Raw genomic sequence first — 17,033 nt, 5'->3', positions numbered from 1 at the left:
GGAACCCAACATTATTTTTTCCAGGTGGAAAAATCACAGTGAACCTCATTAGAGAAATATCATTTGTTGAATGATCCATCTTATCTGCATTTGATGCTCAGAATCACTGGTGTGGAAGTGAAAAAGGCAGACTGATCAAGAATTAAAATTTTGAAAGGCAAGTATCACAGAATCACAATGGATATGAAATTTGAGGCTAATGGTCCTTGACTGAAGTTCTGACCTCTTGGGGGTTTAGACCAGACAGAAGAGGGTGAAGCCAGGAGGAAGCGCATAGCTTGTGAGAATATGGAACAGCTGAGAGACTGGACATCCAGTTAAGGTCAAATAGTTGATAGAAGGTAGGATTTTGGAATATAATACTTCACAGGTGGAGCAGGTCCAGGAGATGACAAAGTGTGGGTTATGAACATGGTGGTGGATTGCTGAAGTGATGTGAGGATCCAGTTCATTAGAGGTAAGGATTCTTTGAACATGTAAGTGTTCATGGCCTTTGAAGTCACGTATGATTATGATAGCTTGGGCCTGAAAGGAAGGCTGTTCGATGCCAAACCTTCAGTGAATGAAGGGACTGCCTAGGAAGTCAGTAAGTTAAGGCATTGTGAAGGGGTACAGGGAAAACATGAATTTTAAAGGAGGTTTTTAAAATATGAGAACATTTAAGTAATAACCTGAAAGTAGCAAAAGAATCCTGCCTTTCTTTTCCATACATTGTGGTTATTTGGGGGTAAGGAGAGAGAGCCTTTGCAAAGGCATTAGGGGAAAACCCAGGCTTCATTTAAGGCTTTATCTGTAAGGAGACAAGGTTTTAAACAAGGAATTTCAATAAATATTGTGTTCACTTTCTGGGCACTAGGAATGAGTTGCGAACCGAATAAAGTCCTCACCCTCATGTAGCTTATAGTCTGGTGTCTTGTAACTCAAAGCATGGTTCACAGACCACTAACAGCAGCATCACTTGGGAGCTTAGCAGAAATACCGACTGTCAGGACCCAACTCACATATGTTGAGTTAGAATCTGCAATTAAACAAGATTCCCAGGTAATCTGAATGCACATTAAGTTTGAGAAGCCCTGGTCAAGACTTGACTGACTCAAGTTTTAACCTAGATATATTGGAAAGTAGAGTGTGTTACAGCCATCTCCCAGCATCTCCTGCCTCTTGGCAGCCCCTTTAGTTCAAAGAGAGCCTGTCCCTTCTAGTTATAATTGATTAGAAAGCAACTGACACCAATCATCCTTCCTTTCCCAGGTATCTGAAAATGGTAATGAAAGAGTGATCCAGCCTTTCCATTGGATGGACCACTTAATGAGTAAAAATAAGTTACTGTGGCCATATTCTGGAAAGCAGGAAAAAAAAAAACCCAAAAAAATGTAAAGCAAAGAGAGAGGACAATGAGACAGATGTATGGAGAAGGGCAGAAATGGAGAGCAAATGCTGCTTAAATTCCTAATAGCTTTCCTATTCCTCCTTGTTGTCTACTGTATCCCTAATACACTCTCATTTGGTTTAAGCTAATATGATTTTGTTTCTATTATTTGGAACAAGAGTTCTACTTAATATAACAGATAACGGTGAATTCAAAAGGCTGAGAGTAAAGAGAAAACAGTGGTCTTGCTTTGTAAGTGTGTGTGTTGCTGGAGGTCGTAGAGGGATTTGAAGACCAGGAGTAGGAGGTGCCCACAGTGTGAGGGCAGAGAGGACAGGAAGAGGTCTTCCAGAGCTCACTGTCCACACCAGACACATGACAAGCATTTATGGATCCCTTTCATTGTCTCATTTGATCCCCCAAAAATTCAGCAAGGGAGGTTAAATAACTTCTTCACGGCTGCCGGGAAGTGCAAGGCAGTCATGAATTGGACCCAGCTGTGCCAGACTCCAAAGGCCTACCATCTTACTACTTACCTCTGTCACAGATCCTCAACGCAGGTTACACAGCATATCTGTGGAGCTTTTGAAAAACACACTCTCCGCGTGTGGCCCCAGCGGAGTATGTCGCAAAAGCTCCACAGGTGATTCTGCTTTGCACGTGGGGAAGGGAACCACAGCCTGCTGTGGTCCTTCCAGGGCAGGGAGTTCTAAGACCGGCTGTGGATCAGAATCGGTGGGGTGCCGATTACAGTATAGATTCCTGGGCCCAGCCCCGGTTTACAGAAGCGGGATTTAAAGGCTGGGCCCTGGAATCAGAACACTCAAAGCTCCGAGCCAGGCTTGGGGCTGGGGGCTCACTCCTAGCAGGTCCCAAGAGCTCCCCGACGGCGGTCAGTTCAGGAGGTGATCCCGAGGCGCTCCGCCAGGGGGCGGCGGGAGCAGCTTCCGGGCGAAGCGAGGCGGGAGGCGCCGCAGGGTTGGGGCGGGGCGCGGGCCGGAAGTCGGCCGCGAGCTCCGCCCGTCGCGCCGGGGGAGGCAGGCTCGGACGGCCCGCGGAGCTGTAGCCGCCCTTCTCTCCCTCCCTGCTGACGCCATGCTCCAGTTCCTGGTGAGTGGAGCTGCCGAGGAGCGAGCCGGGGGCTTGGCGCAGGGCCCTCAGGGGCTCCGGAGGCCGTCGTGCCGGCCTGGGCCCGGGGGCCTGGGCGTGAGTCGCGTCGCCTGTCAGGGTGGGCTGTGGGGTTTTGTTTCCTCACCCAGATCCTTTGCCGGCATTTTTCTGCCGCCATTCAAGTCCCTGAAATGTTGAGGTGTCAGAGCATGCGTTTTCAGAGCTGTTCTGCGACGTGCCCCGCGTGCTTCGTGTTTTGTGTATTCCCCGTTTTAAGACTCTCTTTTCTGCCCTCCCGACGTAGACGCTTAGCCCATCCCCGACTCAGAGGCCTGCTGGTTGGCATCCTTGAGAACGTGGGAAGGCCAGGAATAAACTCTGAATCAGTAAGCCGCCAGAGTTAGAGGCCTAGGGAGCCCTCATCAGACCTTTTATAGCTTCCAGACTCAGGACGGCTGGTTGCTGGCGTGAGTCAGGCCCTGGTGTACAAGTAACTTTTCCAGAATGATCGTTCTGGGGGGACATGAGTGTTACCATGAGTAAACAAATTATTTTTCATGGCTGTTTATTTCAGCTAAAAACGGGTTTTCTGGCAAAGCTCAGTGTGTTTCAGAGATTGGTTGAAGGTTTCAGGAGGACTTGCCAAATGCCCAGATGAAATTCTTTCTTCCAGGTTTTTGTGCTTTCAAAACTTGATGCTTAAATTCTGATAAGAGGCAGGTGTTCTAAGTACCTTCCAGGTGTCCGATGGAAATGAAGTGCCCTTGGGATGAGATGCGCTCCCAAATGTTACATTCTTTATCAAAGAGTTTAAAGAAGAAGTGCCCCGCTGTCCTTTTTTGAGATGGTAATTGACTTTTCAATCTCTAGGCCCAAAGAGGGTAAACTGCCTAGCCAAGACATGGCTATACTTCTCCTTCTGGAAGTTTCTCCAGTATCCTAACTGAGTATTAGCTTGGGAGTCAATAGAAATAATGACTGTCATATAGTTGTAGGAAACAGGTTAAAAACAGTATCAGCCTCAGAGTGTAAGATGATGTAATTGATTCTCCTGCTACAGCTGTAGCTCATTGATAACTGGGAGGACATGGATTTATTTACACTTAACTTTGTAAGTGCTTTTGCAGAGTGGCTTTTTTTGGTTTTAGAATAAACTTTTGCCTTGTATAAATGTGGATGATGACTGATTTGCGAATTCAGAATTATGAGCATTAAAGGAGAGGTGCTGAAGCCATTCATTAAATTTCTAGCTCAGAAGTAACAGGTGTTCTCCCACCTCCTCACTGCATTTGTTGAAAGAAGTGATAGCATTGCTTTACCTTGATTCTGCCTCTGTCAAATGATTCACTAGCTAAGTTGAACTTGAGTCTTTCTCTTTGCTTTCAGCCATTTCATCTCTAAAACAGCGGGGTTGATGCAGATGATCCCCAAGATCTCTGGCTATTAACCTGTGACCAGACATCATGTCCTAGTGCTTAAGAGGTCAGACTCCAGAATCAGACTCCTGAGTTTGAACCATTATTTTTAAGTAGTGGGAACTAAGGGAAATTATTTGAACTCTCTATGCTTCAGTTTCCACATCTGAAGATGGGAGCCTACTTCATGGTTTTATTGTGAGGATTAAAAATGAGTTAAATACATTAAAGTACTTGAAACAGTGACAATAAGGACTCAGCTGTTGTTCAGTTTCTCTTTGGCAAGGTATCACTTGAACTCTGAGTTTCTTCTCAGGAATGAGGATTAGTTTTCCTCAGAAGCATAGTGATGGAACAGGTTTTGGAAATGATGGGATAGTCAAAAGTTAAATATCTTAGAGGGTGCACCGTCATTACCCATTTTGGAACCCTCCAAGATGTTTCCTACACTTGTCATTTCCTGGAACACTATTTGAAAACCACTGCACCAGATTGTGTTGCTTATATATTCTTTTCATTGTTCATTTCTCCTTGGATTAAAACATTTGCCCATCATCCCTATATCAAAACTTATTCCTTTGGTCCTGCTGCCTCTTTCCCCCTTGCTTTTACTGCAGTAGCTTCCCTAATTGCAGCATGGTTTAGCCAGTTTGGTGTAAGGAAACTTTTGAAGCTTTTAAAGGGAAACCTGATATGATGGGCACTGCTTGTGGCTTGTGTATGCTGCCTTGTTGTACTGTTATTGGGGTAATGCGGTGCTTTTCTTGTCTCAAAGTAGTAGCATCTGGTACTTTTTTTTTTTTTTTAATGAATTTATTTATTTATTGGCTGTGTTGGGTCTTAGTTGCTGCACATGGGCTTTCTCTAGTTGTGGCGAGTGAGGGCTACTCTTCATTGCAGTGCATGGGCTTCTCAGTGCAGTGGCTTCTTTTGTTGTGGAGCATGGGCTTTAGGCTCATGGGCTTCAATAGTTGTGGCTCGAGGGCTTAGTTGCCCCAAGGCACTTGGGATCTTCCTGGACCAGGCTCGAACCCGTGTCCCCTGCATTGGCAGGTGGATTCTCAACCACTGCGTGACCAGGGAAGTCCTGCACCCCCTCTTTAATCCCTCCTCCCTTGACTTTTGGATCCTGCATCTCAGTGCTTTCCAATATTCTTACACATTGTAACACACATGAGCTTATTTTTATGGAAGAAGCTGCACAGAGTGCAGGTGACCAGACCTGGGTGCTGGCCACTCCAAGGGCTGAGGGGAGCAGTATCTTGGTGCACCAGTTGGGAACTGACCCTATCTAATCTCTCCGGTTTGTATTGGCTGCTTTTCCCTTCTTTTGGTTTGTGGGTGTTTCTCAGGGCTCAGTCCTTGACTCTCTATGCCTTTTTCTCTAACACCCTTAGGGGGTGTGTTCCTTGTCATGCTGTCACTTTCACCTCTGCTGACAGCTTCCAAAACTTCCTTGAGTCCTTTTCTCTGAGTTCAGTTCCCTGGCATCAGTTGCCTACTGAACCTCTCTTGTCTTATCCTCTTAGACCCAACACGTGGGGGACCCATTACCTCTTCCCTTCCCTACCCCGCACCCCACACCTGACTTCTTTCTTTGTTCCCCAGCCCTGGCTTTCTCACATTTGAAATATTGACATAATCTTTGATTTATTTCTCTCCTTCATTCTCCATATCACTTACCTGTTGTGTGTCTGGCACATGTATTTACCTGCTGTGTATTTTTGGGCAAGTTACTTAACTGCTCTGTACCTAAGTTTCTCCAGCATAAACTGGACAGTAATAATACCTGCTTTAACCAGGTTGTGAAGAGTGTGAATTAATTCCTAAAAAAGAGTTAAAATGCTGCCTTGCGCATAATAAGCACCCAGTAAGAGTTAGTGTTGCTTTAAGGCATCAAGTCTTCATTACTCATCTTAGGACAAGTTCTTTCTCTGTTCCCACTGCCAGGTTTGTAGAGCAGGTCTTTTTCCTTCCACCTTTGCACTGGCTGCACTAGCCTAGTAGGTCCGAGTTGGAAAGTTATTTTAGGTTCTCTAGTTGAACTAACATGCTGATGCTTAAGTCTGAAGAGGCATCCAGTTCATATTGCATCACCTCCAGTTACAGCAGGCTCACTATTTCCTCAGGTTCTCTTTCACTTTTGGTCAGTGTCTTCTTACCTGGTTCTACACTTTGATGTTAAAGAGCAGTTCTAATGCACATGACAGCCTTTTACATGTTTGAAGAGCATTACCTTGGTCCTTCTCTCTAACCCCCCTGCTCCCACCAGTCTTGGCTTTAGGCTACACATCTCTACTTCCACTTATTCTTCATGATTTCAGGTTCATGCTGGTCTCCCTTCCCTGAATATTCTAGTTTTTGAATCTTTTCTTTCTTTTCTTTTTTTTTTTTTTTATTAAACATAGCACTCCTAATATTGTCTGATCGGCCATAGAATAGCTAGGCTGTTGCTTCGAGTTCCACATGCTTCCATTGACATCCTTGGTTCTGTCCTCTTTTCAGCTGCCAGAGTAATCATCCAGGATTAACTGCCTTATTCATGTGCTCAGAAATGGTCAGTGGTACCTGTGTCCTTCCACATCACATCATAACCTCTTTTACTTGATTTTCAAGATTTGATGATCTGACCCCATTTTCCTTTCCCACTGCCCTTCAACATATATCCTCTGTTTTGGATTGCTGGGCGGATGGTACCAATCCACACCAGCCTATGGACCTTCTTGCCGTCATACCTTCCCACACGGTTTCCCGTTCAGGCTCCTTTTTGCCTTCCCAGCTACCCTTATGGCCCAACTCCTGTCTTTTCCCACCAGCCATCCTGGTGAATTTAAGTTCTTGAATCCTTTACGTGGTTGTGATCCATCTCCCCATTTATTTAAGTTGTACATGTCTTTCATCAGGTTTGGTTTGGTTTTGTATTTTCTAAGCGATAGTCTTGCCCCTTGTTTTTCTAGGAACTTTTCAGTTTTACCTAGTATTTTTTTCTTCCAATTTTATTGTATTTAGTTTTACCTAGTCTTCCTAGGTACTTTTTAGTTTGGTTGTTTGTTACTGTGACATCCTTTTTAAAATTACATTGTAACTGAGCAAAGGGCTTGTGTGCCTGCTGTGCAGAAAGCCAGACTCTGACAGTGGGTGTTTTCTGCAAAGTAAGGCTTGTGTTGCAGGGCACCAAGCAAGGGATGGGAGACAAGCCCCAGATTCACTCCAACTTGGTCTTTGAGTTTGGGGTTTTTTTAAAGGGGAAGAACAAAGAAGCTGAGGTCGATCATTGTCTTGTGACGTTTCTGTGACATTTCTTAATCATAGTTTTGGAGTCAGGATGTCCCTGGTTTACAATTCTTTGGCCAAGTGGCCGGTGACTCCAGCGTCCAGTAGCTTATTTTATCCTGGAGAAACAACCTGAGTTTGTTGTACATTAGTGATGTTATGCACAGCAGCAATTTTGGTACATTAACAATGTTATTGACAATATCAATTTTAGTACAGTGCTTTTTAAAAAAATTTTATTGAAGTATAGTTGATTTACAATGTGTTAATTTCTGCTATACAGGAAAGTGATTCAGTTATACATATATATATCAATACTATACATTCTTTTTCATACTCTTTTCCATTATGGTTTATCACAGGATATTGAATATAGTTCCCTGTGCTATACAGTAGGACCTTGTTTTATTAGCGATACCGCTAACAGGAACTTTAGTCATCTGACTGGTTGACTAGCGTTCAGTTAGCACGGAATTGAGGTCAGAGGGGACAAAAAAGGGAGTGAAGTTTTGGATAGAGAGGTTGGTTAATCATAAACTGGTCAGGGGAATGAACTCGGTTTTAGGAGGACTCAATTTCAACGTTGTCAAATTAGTTGTTGCTGATGTATAGAAATGCTAGTAATTTGGGTGTATTGATTATGTATCTAGCATTCTTGCCTATCTTTTAGCTCCAGTAGTTTGTAGATTCATTTGGAAGTGAATCAGAGAAGGCAGTACTATGAAGGCACTCATGTCTCCAGTGAAGGCAAAAATGACAGTTTTGTGTTCTTTTCCTATATTTCTTTCCCTCTCACTAGTTCTTACTCTCAAGCCAGGACTTTCAGTAGAAGTAGAGTGGATATCCTAGTTTTGTTTCTGCTTTGAGTTGAAATGCTTCTCATGTTTTAGTAGGATGTTTGTATTTCTGATATGTTCTGACAAATTAATGAAACTCTCTTCTATTTCTTTGGAGTTTTTATTGTGATTGGCTACAGAATTTTATCGTGCTATTTCCCTATCTGGTTATCCTGTGACTTTTATCCTTTAATATGTTAATATGAATTAATTGAATTTCTAACACAAGGCACTTAAACTGTGTGGCCCATTCAGATCATTATTTGGTGATGTGCTGTGTTTTGTTTCCTGCATCTTGATGTATTTTACTTTGTCTTGTCTTTCTAGAATAGATCATAAATTCTATGGGAAGAAGAAATATACTTAGATTTCCCAAGCAAATGGCATTTAGTACTTTAGGATTGATTTCATTTATTTAATTAGATATTCCTCTTTTGCCTGATTCCTACTTTCAGATATTCATAATATATTTGAATATTTGAGTCAGTTTCTTTGAGAATAGGCAAACCAGTTCTACCTGATGCCCCACTTTCCAGAGTGTTACTGGTCAACTTCCATGAATGTCCCTATTTAATTTACTGATTCAGTTGAAGAAATAATAGCTTTTTTTCCCCTTCCGTTCTGCATTCTCTAAGGAAAATTATTGAATGTAAAACCTAGCTTACATCTTAAAAATGTGCTTCTCTGTGGTGGTAGTAGAGGGGATGTAGGTTATATCCTCAGCAGATTTTTGTTTTAATGTACAGAATGTGAGTTTTATTATTACTCAAAGCAGTTGTTTTTTTTTTTTTTTTTAATTTTTTTAAAAATTTTTTTGGGGGTACACCAGGTTCAATCAAAGCAGTTGTTAAACATCTTTCATGATAATCTCCACACCAAGTCTTGAGTGTTTAAAAGACTAAGGCACAAAAAAAGGGTAACTTTTTTTTCCTGCTTCCTTGGAATGGAGAGATCTTCTGACAGCTTCTGCAGCTGAGACTAAAATTGAGAAGTAAAATTATCAGTTTATCTTTTATTAATGTAAGATAATGTGTACTTTTGGTTTTTTTGTCAGTGTATTTTTTCTCATCTGAGACCATGAAACATTTTTAGGTGTCCTTTTGAATGCTAGTTGTAGCTATATTTACTAAATACAATCATATTTTTTTTAGATTTCTTAAATCCTTGTTGGTAAATACAAGATGGTTCAGATTCTATGTCATAACTTGGTTTGGGTGTGGACCTTTCGAAAATGTGATTTGATAAGTTATATTTCAGACTTGTCAGATAGTATTCACTCTGGGTCATTGCCAGTGGCCATCCCCAGCTAAACAACTGTAGCTTTCTTTACTGATCTACGCACATAACTTTTTGATTGGGACAGGAGTTGAGCAGCAGATGATGAGATGAGTCAGACTGGTTCGGAGTTGTCCTTCTTTTTAAGACTTAGTGCTTTATGTTAGTAGATACAGTGTTGTAACTCACTGGCTCATGTGTCTATACATTAAAAAAAAGTTGACAGACAACATTTTCAGTGGACCTCTCATATACAAAGCAAACTGTTTACCTGATGGTCCTCATTTTTTCACCGTGACGTTTCCATTCTTTTTAAACATTTGTCCAGTCTGGACTCCTCAAAGTTGTCTTTGATTTCCTCAGTTTTATCCTGTATCGCTGACAGTCTACCAAATTTTATTCGTGTTTTGTTTTCTTTTTAAATAAATTTATTTATTTGTTTATTGGCTGCGTTGGATCTTTGCTGCTGCATGTGGGCTTTCTCTAGTTGTGGTGAGTGGGGGCTACTCTTTGTTGCAGTGCGCGGGCTTCTCGTTGTGTTGGCTTCTCTTGTTGTGGAACACTGCCTCGAAGCTTCAGTAGTTGTGGCTTGCAGATTCTAGAGCACAGGCTCAGTAGTCGTGGCACGTGGGCTTAGTTGTTCCGCAGCACTTGGGATCTTCCTGGACCAGGGATTGAACCTGTGTCCCCTGCATTGGCAGGTGGATTCTTGACCACTGCGCACCAGGGAAGTCCCGTGGCTTTTTAATATGTTCACAGAGTTGTGCAAGCATCGCCACTATTTAATTTCTATATCTAATATTTCATTGCCCCCCAAAGAAACTCCATACCATTACCATTCATTTCTCATTCCCCTAACACCCAGCCCTGGACAACCACTCATTTATTTTGTGTCTCTCTGGATTTGCCTATTCTGGACATTTCCTTTAAGTGGAATTATACAATATGTGGTCTTTTTTGACTGCCTCTCACTTGGTGTAATGTTTTCAAGGTTCATCCGTGTTGTAGCATGAATCAGTATTTCATTCCTTTTTATGGCTGATTAATATTACATTGTGTGAATATGCTACTTTTTTTTTTTTTTTTTTTTGGCACACGGGCTTAGTTGCTCCATGGCATGTGGGATCTTCCTGGAGCAGGGATCTTCCTGGAGCAGGGATCGAACCCATGTCCTCTGCATTGGCAGGCGGATTCTTAACCACTGCGCCACCTAGGAAGCCCCTACATTTTGTTAATTCATTCACCAGTTGATGGACATTTGGGTTGTTTCCACCTTTTGGCTATTATGAATAATCTTGCTGTGAACATTCATGTACAAGTTTTTGTGTAGATACATTTCAGTTTTTTGATTGTACACGCTAAAGTGGAATTGCTGCGTCAGATAGTAACTGTGCTTAGCTTTTTGAGAATTTGCAAGACTTTTCCGAAGTGGCTGCATTATTTTGCATTCCCACCAGCAATATATGAAGATTCCAATTTCTCCATATCCTTGCCAACATTTGTTCATCTTTTCTATTCAAGTCGTCCTAGGCACCTCATTGTGGTTTTGGTTTGTGTTTCCTTAGTGATTAATGATGTTGAGCATCTTTTCATGTGTTTGTTGGCTGTTTATTTGTGTATCTTTTTTGGAGACGTGTCTATTCAAATCCTTCGCTTGTTTTAAAATTGGGTTATCTTTTTATCATTCAGTCATAAGAATTCCTTCTATATTCTGGTTACAAGTTCCTTGTCAGATATATGATTTGCACATATTTATTTCATTCTGTGGGTTCTCTTCACTTTCTTGTTGGTATTCTTTGAAACACAAACATTTTAAATTTTGATAAAATCAAATTTATCTATTTTTTCTTTGTCACTTGTGCTTTTGGTGTCGTATCTAAGAAACCATTGCCTACCCCGAGATCATGAAGATTTACTTTTATGTTTTCTCCTAAGAGATTTATAGTTTTAGCTCTTACATTTAGGTTTTGATCCATTTTGAGTTGTTTTGTTTATGATGTGACGTAGGGGTCCAACTTCATTCTTTTGCAGGTGGATATCCAGTTGTCCCAGCATCATTTCTTGAAAAGATGATTTTTTCCCCATTGAATGTTTTAGCACCCTTGTTAAAAATCATATGACCATAAATGTAAAGGTTTATTCCTGGGCCCTTTATTCTATTCCATTGATCTTCATTGATTTTTAGAAGAAAAAATTCATTCATGTTTGCTTGCTATCCCATGTGCTTTCTCTGATTTGTATTCAGCTTTTTTTGGGTACAGTTGTCAGGTGAATGCTTACAAAGCAGTGCTTTCATCATGTTGCTCCTGGTAAAGAGCAGTCAGTGGCTCCCTACCATTTTGCGTATGAACTAAACTCCATTGTTTGTTTTTTGAAGTCTACCAGGTAGCCCTACGCTGCACTCCACACTAGTATTTCTCTCCATTTTTTAGTTCAAATCCTCTTTTCTAATTGGGCCTATTTCTTTTTCATTTCCTTTTTTTAATAAATTTATTTATTTATTTATTTATTTTATTGGCTGTGTTGGGTCTTTTTTGCTGTGCGTGGGCTTTCTTTTTAGTTGCAGTTAGTGGGGGCTACTCTTAATTGTGGTGCGTGGGCTCCTCATTGCCGTGGCTTCTCTTGTTGCGGAGCATGGGCTCTAGGCACGTGGGCTTCAGTAGTTGCAGCACATGGGCTCAATAGTTGTGGCTCATGGGCTCTAGAGCGCAGGCTCAATAGTTGTGGCGCACGGGCTTAGTTGCTCTGCGGCCCCTGCATTGGCAGGTGGATTCTCAACCACTGCACCACCTAGGAAGCCCAAGGGCCTATTTCTTTTATTCAGGTGATCATGTTGTCATTCCTGTCTTGTACCTTGGTTCTTCACAGTCACACCCCTTTCCAGTTTAAATTTTAACACTTCCTTGGCATCTTTAGAGCCTCTAATAACAAGTTGAGGTATACTGATCTCTTTCAGGTATGGTTTCTTAAAAGAATCACTTCTATATCATTCATTTTGTTACTTAATGCATGACCCAGTTCTGATCTTTCATGCATCTATTACATTCGAGGTCATGTGCTGGGTGCTGCTTTCTGTTGTTAAATAACAATTTTACTTATATGTAGCTTTTCTTTCTATATACCATATAAATTCTTTAAGGTAGAGACCATTTTATAATCTTTTCACAGGGCTGAATATGAAATTGATTTTTAGTATATAAAGGTCTGTAATCTAATCAAGATCTTTGGAGGCCAGATGTATTTGGGAGGATTTTTTTCATATTTCTTCTCACTCGTTTGTCCTCTACATTACTTTGCTTATGTCACTCCTCAGGCCCCAAACTTCTGGTGTTTTACCATTTATTGTCCCCAGTATGTTTGTGAAAAGAAGCTTAGTGTTCCTAAAGTCTCAAAATGATTGCAGAGAGGATGTGATAGTGATGTATTTAGCATTGAGCTCGGGAAGAAGGCATTTCCTTTCTTCTGCACTATCTTCTCTGCAGGGAGTACTATGGGGGAGGACCATGTGATGTGGGGGAGGACTATGGTGATAGCATCCAGCCATCCGGATGGACCATTGAAGTCCAGGTCTTGGCCTGGAGGAGGTTAAGCATTCTCGGCCTGCAGAGAAGCTTCAGACTCATTTGAGACCTTCTGTACCTGGCTGCAGTCTAATGAGTCACTGTTCCTCAGATTTAGATTTTATTTATTTAGATCCTTTATTCAGATTAAAATTTTTTACCTGTCTAAATTTGCCTATTGAGTATCCCATGAACAACCTATAAATGCTTTTCTGGTGTCATGTATTTGCCTCAAATTTCTCTTCATGTACACCATTTCTCTCATGTTGTGTATGTAATTTTACAATATCCCATTGATAGACCTAGCAATATTCTGAAACTGGAATTGGATATGACTTGTCTAGAGACCCATGGTTTTTGTTTTGTGTTTTAAAATAACTGCTATTTTTTTATGTGCCTTGATGCCTGGTGAAATCGCCACATTAGATATGCCATGCTTATTTTGAGACACACGTGGAAAGAACCAAGACTCTTAGAATGTTGGAGCTGAAAGGAGCATTGTTAGTATAATGTTTTATAATCAGGAAAGTCAAACTGGCAAAGCACCAAAGGAGGTTGTCTTACCTAAAGGTACACAGCTAGTGGTAGAACCAGAATTCTAATTTATTTCTCTTGAAAATTTTCAACCTCTATTCTTTCTGTTTGGTGTTAGAGCTAACATTCTTAGATGATTTCTTCCCCTCTTCTTTTTAAGCAAATTTAATACTCTTTCTGGATTTGGAAAACCTCTGACTACATGATTTCAACCCATAGGAATGAAAAAAAATCATTTTGCTATTTGGTGCCATGTTGGTAAAAATGTTTCACAAGATATGTTTGATTAATCAAATGATCAGAAAATGGTCTATGATTAGACTTGATAGCCTAATTTTATGCTTCTTAACTTACTAACAAACCTATTTAAATTATGCTTTTGGCATTCTAAGCTTAGTAAGGATATAGCTGTGTTCTGTCCCCTATATGTATCTCCAACTTGAAGACAATTAGACCACACCACACATTACCAACAGTGTTAAGTGCTATGCTTTGTTTTTCTGTGTTAATTTCTGCTGTCTATTAAGTAGAAGCAACACTAATTAAAGAGAATGATAAAAAACCAGATGCCAGTTCGAATTTATAAAATTAGAAGTTAGGCATTCAATTGGAGATTTTTATTTATTGGGGGAAAAACCCCCAAGAAATTAAAGATCATCATTAAAACTCCAAGCTTAAGGAACTTTGAAGCTCTTTTGGTGTGAAGGGAGTGGGTTAAATTTTCATGAAACAGTTTTTGTTCAGGAAAACAGTCACCCATTGGGATAAACACAGTTCTCTGAAATTCGTGCGCTTCTCTCTTGTCACTGATATTAAGAGCTGGCTAGGGGACCTGCGTTCTCTGCAGATCTTAAGTGCCCTCCCCATAAGACTCCACCCACGGCAGAGTGCTAGGCCATATGCTCTCTCAGTTGTATGTCAGTTTCCTGCTTTATGTCCTCGTATATCTTAGTTGTTGAGTGTGAATCTAATTTACGTTGTCCTGTGCTCCTTGTGAATGACCCTGAACAAGTTACTTCACTGTCCTAGGCCTCAGTTGCCTTTTGAAATATGAAGAGACTGAACTGTGAAGGTCCCTACATTTTCTAAGATCCTATGATTTAGGTGAATACTTCTTAAAATTGAATACCTTTTACTTGATGTAGCAAGCAAGAATAAATCTCATAGTTAAAAAAAAAACCTGGCTTTTAACAACAAAAATCAGAATTTTGGCTTGAGTTTCTAGAACTTACAGCCAAGTATCTATGAGGTGTTCAGTGCTACCGTATATTCTTTTGTATACTCCTTAACCTTTTGGGAGGATATTTCTATGTTTATTTTATAGAAAATGTGGATTTCATGCTGTGCATAGCCCTAGACTGGACACTGGGGTCTTCTAACTGTCCTGAGCTGCTTAGGAGAATATTGTATGTGTAGTCTAGTTTGGTATTAGGTGGCACAGAACTCAGTCTCCAGTGTGACTCTTCCTGTTCTATTCTTACAGCTTGGATTTACTCTTGGCAACGTGGTGGGAATGTATCTGGCTCAGAACTATGACGTAAGTGACCATATTCACGTCTTCCTTGATTCCACGTAACTAATACGTGGTGATGACTTGTGTTTATTGAAGTAAGCTATGCCTTCCAACATAAACAAGGTCCATAGGTCTGAGGAAAAAGTCCTGAGTTTTGTAGAAAGATTTTCCATTGTTTGAAAAAATAATAGAACTCACAGCAGCACCTGCCCTACATTTCACCTTAAGAGGGCAAAATCCCATCAGTTTAGGTGGTCTTGTGGTGATCCTGAACTGTGTTTGTTAGTGCAGGGTAAATAACACCGTTAGAGTCTTACAGTTCTATGGAAAATCATGTGAAGTGAAACTTTAATTGGATAATCTTTTCGGCCCCCTGCCCGGTAGTCAAGAAGACTGAGTAGTTTGGAGGTGGGTCCACATAGTGCAACACATTTAAGGAGGACGGAGTTTTGTGAAGTAGGAAGTTGTATTAGCTTCACTTTACAGATGGGGAAGTTGAAAATCAGGTGACACAAATGTCCATGAATGGGGATTCTAAAGGGTAATGCTTATTTTAAAGAGACAAGGAAGGGAAACATATTACCTTTTGATTTGTTCTATAGTGAAGCTTTTAGTGTGACAAAAGGAATTCCCTTTGTCAACCCTCACTTGAGTCATGTGGTTTTCTAGGCAGGTGCTTGTGAATTTATGTCACATTTGTTGTTTATATGTACAACTTTTACTTGCCACTGGACTGAGGGGCTAGGTGGGTATATAAAAGTAGAAGTCAAGGTCTGGCTTTTGGGGAGGGAGCCTACTTTAACTTAAAACTTTTGGTATCCTTCTTAGGCAGTTATGAGGCCAAGAAAGACCACTGTTTAGCAGGTTTCAGAGGAAAATTAAAACATTTATCTTTAGAGGAAGAAAAATGAAAAAAATATTGATTAGTTAGATGCGAAATGATGATAATCTCTTTTCTTTTTAAAGATACCAAACCTGGCTAAAAAGCTTGAAGAAATTAAAAAGGATGTGGACGCCAAGAAGAAACCCCCTAGTTCATGAGGCCGACTCCAGGACTGCCTTCTGGATAAACTGATTCTCCTGTTCTTGAGGGCCTCCTATACCATCTGAACCAAAAGCTTTTGTTTTAATCTCCAGCCTCAGCAGTTTTCTTCTTTGCTAGACCTTGCATTGCCTTACAGCACAAATGGAGCCACAAGTAAAGAACAGCCCTTACTTTTCCAACATCCTCACTTCTTCCCTTCCTCCTTCCAGCCACTTGGGAGGTCCTGAGAATGGAATTATGGTGCTAGATTAGTAAACATGATCTTTAATTAGCAGTCTCTCCCTTATTCTTCAGGATTTCTACTACCATTTTCAAAAGAAAAATTGATGAGTTTTGTATAGCTGATGAGATATAAATAATGCTGATTTCATAGTCTAGCAATTATGTTGAGTGTTTAAACAGTTGGTACTAAATTATGTTGTTTCAAAGTAGTAATTAAAGTGAAAATCTAGAAGCCAGTTTCTGGTAAATTATCCACTAATTTTATCTTGTTGTCAGGAAGCTTCATAGTTGCTAATTTAACCAATAAATCAATTTGCTGTTCATTAATCAAGAAACTGTGTTCTGAGAACCCTATCAGGAACTGGGGAATTTAAAAGTATTTAAAATAATGGCCTTTGTTCTCAGTGGAATTCATAGTCTAGCATGCATGTTTTTTTGTAATGTTACATTTGATCTGGCTCTGTTCTTTGGTAAGAATCATACTTACTTTATGGGATTACAGGCACATTTGACATTACATGGTAGGTAAATGAGAAGTTGTCTATAAAGGAGATTTTGTGTCTTTTTAAATCTAAAAAATGTATTTACATTATAACTTCATAGTGATTCTCATAAGAAGACTTGTGTTTTTTTCTGCAGCCACAAATTACTCTTGTAATTTTTCAGATGTATGATCAGTCCATAATTTTTTTTTAATGAAAAAAGAAGTTTAAATATATAACTTTCCCCCTGGGTCAATACAAAAGTGATTTCTGTTGTCCTCCAGCTTCTAGTTCCTGGAGTCAGGCACTGTCACTAGTTTCCTATATCATTTTGAGAAAGATTTTGTGCCTAAATGAACACATGTACATGGGGGGTGTTATACAAATGATAACAAACTA

General features: G+C 40.4%; 1 long non-coding RNA gene across 4 annotated transcripts; it reads left to right on the top strand.

The window, feature by feature from the left end:
* The first annotated feature begins 2,366 nt into the window (after positions 1 to 2,366).
* Positions 2,367 to 16,752, top strand: LOC130852466 (uncharacterized). 4 transcript variants are annotated; one of them, XR_009053355.1, is made up of 4 exons: positions 2,385 to 2,479; positions 3,866 to 3,961; positions 14,856 to 14,909; positions 15,852 to 16,752. It is a non-coding gene; the product is annotated as an uncharacterized LOC130852466 (long non-coding RNA). The 4 variants fall into 4 exon arrangements; XR_009053357.1 differs by lacking the exon at positions 2,385 to 2,479 and adding an exon at positions 2,583 to 2,597; XR_009053358.1 differs by lacking the exon at positions 2,385 to 2,479 and adding an exon at positions 3,308 to 3,326.
* Positions 16,753 to 17,033: the final 281 nt, after the last annotated feature.

The sequence above is a fragment of the Hippopotamus amphibius genome, chromosome 4, assembly GCF_030028045.1.
Source record: "Hippopotamus amphibius kiboko isolate mHipAmp2 chromosome 4, mHipAmp2.hap2, whole genome shotgun sequence".
Classification (NCBI taxonomy): domain Eukaryota; kingdom Metazoa; phylum Chordata; class Mammalia; order Artiodactyla; family Hippopotamidae; genus Hippopotamus; species Hippopotamus amphibius.
The sequence above is the reverse complement of the archived record's forward strand: the minus strand, read 5'-3'. Positions and strand labels throughout refer to the sequence as shown.